Here is a 2,944-nt window from a genome sequence, read left to right on the forward strand (position 1 = left end):
TAAATCTCCCCCGCTCTCTCTCTCTTCCTCCCCTAATCCCATCCCGCCCCGCGGACGGCCGCGCGGCTCTCCCCCCGCGGACGCTCCGCAGTTCGCAGTATGTCACCGGCCGAAATAGCCGCGGCTGCGCGCGCCATTGACCATTGACGCCGACCTGGCCGGGGCCCGGTCCGGGCGACCCTGCAGGTGCGACGGAGACGGCCCCGCAGCGGCCGGGGCGCGCACCTGCATACTGGACCTGTCGTACAGCCCAAGGCCCAGGTGTCCGCGCGAGGACGCATTGGGCCTGCGCTCGGGGCATTCTAATGCCACGGCTCTCTAGGGCCGTACACAAGCGGCGTCAATTTAAAGGTCCTACACCTCGAGTCTGTTGATGTTGACAGTTGTGAAGCTGTCTTGGTCGCCCGCACGGGACAGTCACGGGACGGGGGAGACACTTACCACCATAGCTTCTGAAATACTTCGGTTCCAACAGACACAAGTCCGAATAGAGTGCCTGCCCGGAGCATGAAGCGTCGCTATGTTTCGGGTGTCTTTGGCAGTCGGTAGGTTCATCACCTCGTGAGGCCCGAGGCCCAGTCCCTCACGTCCTGCCCGTCGCTAAGCGCGCCACCTCACCGTCTGCTCGCGGAGTTGACGGACGGACGAGCGTACGGACGGACCGGCGGGCGGGCGGAGAGAGGCGGAACCTTCCCACTTACGGTACTCGCGCTGTGACCGCGGCCGCGCGGGCCCGGCCTTGGCTCGCAGTGGTGTCGCCCTCGTCGCACCTGCGAGGCACCTGCCTGCGCCGATGGGCTGGGCCCAAGAGATGTTGGGCCCGCGCGCCCGCGGTGTCAGCTGCTGCGGCTGCTGCAGCTGCACGCGGCGACCGCCAGCGGGGCTGCTGGGTGCCAACTAGGCTGCACTGTCCTGTCCTCACACACACTCACACACACACAGCCTCCTCTTGGCACTCCGTCGAGTATTGGGAAGAGAGAGGGGGGAGGGGGCATTTTCGACCTGGTGCAAGACCCCCGCCGTGTCAAAATGTAGTAAACTAGCGTTCCGCGCGCTCCTGTGCTGTACCGCGCATCTCTCTCTATTCTGCAACTGTCTATGACGGCCGACTGTGAGTACTGCCCCCCCCTCCCCACACGTGCGTGACGCTTCACGGTTGGTGTATCGCTTGTTCGCTGCATGCGGCCTGATTTCCGGTTCTGTCGTCCGGATGAGGTTATCACGTCCTCGTCGTCCTCCGCTATCGGCAGTGAGACGGAGACGACGTGACTCACGGCCGGGACTGGGATATTCCTTCGGGCCTGTAAGCTGTCCAAGTCATGTAACGAATTGCAGCAATAATTGTTTTTTGTCAGTTTTGGCTGATCGCACGCTGCGTAGATGCGGCGGCCGGTGGCAAATAATGTTGTAGTAACGCTGGTGTTGTTGTAATGTCCTGTGTGGCTAAGGGAATCGATTAAAGTTCAGGTGGGAAGCGGTGTTGTATGTGCGATGTGTTTGGTTTGGGCAGTGACGAATGTGATCCCAGAGTCGAAATTATGTACAGTACACACCGTAGTGGTATAACATACCCACACACGATAGAGGCCGGACGGTGGGGGAGGGGGACTTTCCCTCTGCCAGGGACGGTCTTGGGAACTGTCTCAAACCGAGTCCCCTGTGGCCTGTGCTAGGGGGGATACAGGGGGGGGGGCACTTTGCTCTCTAGTAAAGACAGTCTTGGGGACTGTCTATGAAAACCCCAGTTCAACCTGTGCCCAGCTTGCGCTCTTCACCGGAGCGCCGTGCAGGCGGGCAGTCCCGGCGTGCGCGCGTGCGTGCGGGCTGCCGCCTTGGCAGGGCGGGGCGGGACGGCCTTGGCGTACACCCGCGAATGAATTGGGACAGATCCGGGCGCAGCCGCCTGTGGCAGCCGGCCCGGCCGCCGCTGAGGGGGTCCTGGCCCGGCTGACATCAGCCTCTGCGGCGGGCTTTTCTCGGGGATTCTCCCGACGCGATGTCTGTTGTTTTTGATGGGTGGCTCCGCGGCGCACTCGCCGTAGACGACGTAGACGACGACGACGAGCAGCAGTCAGGCGGCGCGGCGTGTCGTCCTGAACGACGACGCGCCCGAGTTATTGTGGCCGGCGCACTTTGATCCGAGACCTCCGCGCCGATTAGCATGTGCAGGTGGCGCGGGCGGGGCAGGGCGGCCGGTGCGTCACCGCCCGGGCCACGCGTCACTTGGTCACGGCCCCGCGCCGCTGACGCCGGCTCCCCCGGCCCGCGCGCCCGCGCCGCCTGCGTGTTTGCGTTACGTCACGCCAGTCGCGGGCGCACACGACGACAGTGTCACGCGCAGTTTTGTTTTTATTGTTTTCTCTAAATGTTTATCGCATTTTGTGATGAGAAGTAGTCGGACGAAGTCGCTGCTAACGCGACCGCGGGCGCGCACACGAGCCGCGCCAGCGGCAGCGTCGCGCAGTGCTCCTGCACTTGTCGTCTCCCCCTCCTCCCCCCCTCCCCCTCCGGCCTGCGGGGCGCGGGGCCCCGGTGAGCTGTCCCGGCCGCGGCGCAGTGTCCCCTCCCCTCTCCTATCAGCTCACCGCTGCTGCCCGTCCGTACATCTCCCCCCCCCCCTCTCCGCGAGCGCGCGGGTCAGCCACCTAGGAGGAGGAGGAGGCGGGCTGGAAGGAGGACTTCCCCGGCCGGTCCGGGAGGGGCTGCGATGGGCTGGTGCGGTGGGGGTGGACCCTGCGGCGTGGGGCGCCCCCCCCCCCTCCGCGTCCCACAGCGCTCGGGTTGTGTACGCGACTCGCATGAAGATATGTGGACGTGTGAGTGGGCGGGTGAGGAGCGCCCCCCGCGCCTGATAATCGGGCGGCGCGAGCGCTCTTCTAGAGCTCTCTCGAAGATAGAGCGGGGCGAGCGTGGCGGGCGGGAATGACATCTAGAAAACTCGGGC

This window comes from Frankliniella occidentalis, unplaced genomic scaffold (genome assembly GCF_000697945.3).
Source record: "Frankliniella occidentalis isolate FOCC.00 unplaced genomic scaffold, Focc_3.1 Scaffold18, whole genome shotgun sequence".
Classification (NCBI taxonomy): domain Eukaryota; kingdom Metazoa; phylum Arthropoda; class Insecta; order Thysanoptera; family Thripidae; genus Frankliniella; species Frankliniella occidentalis.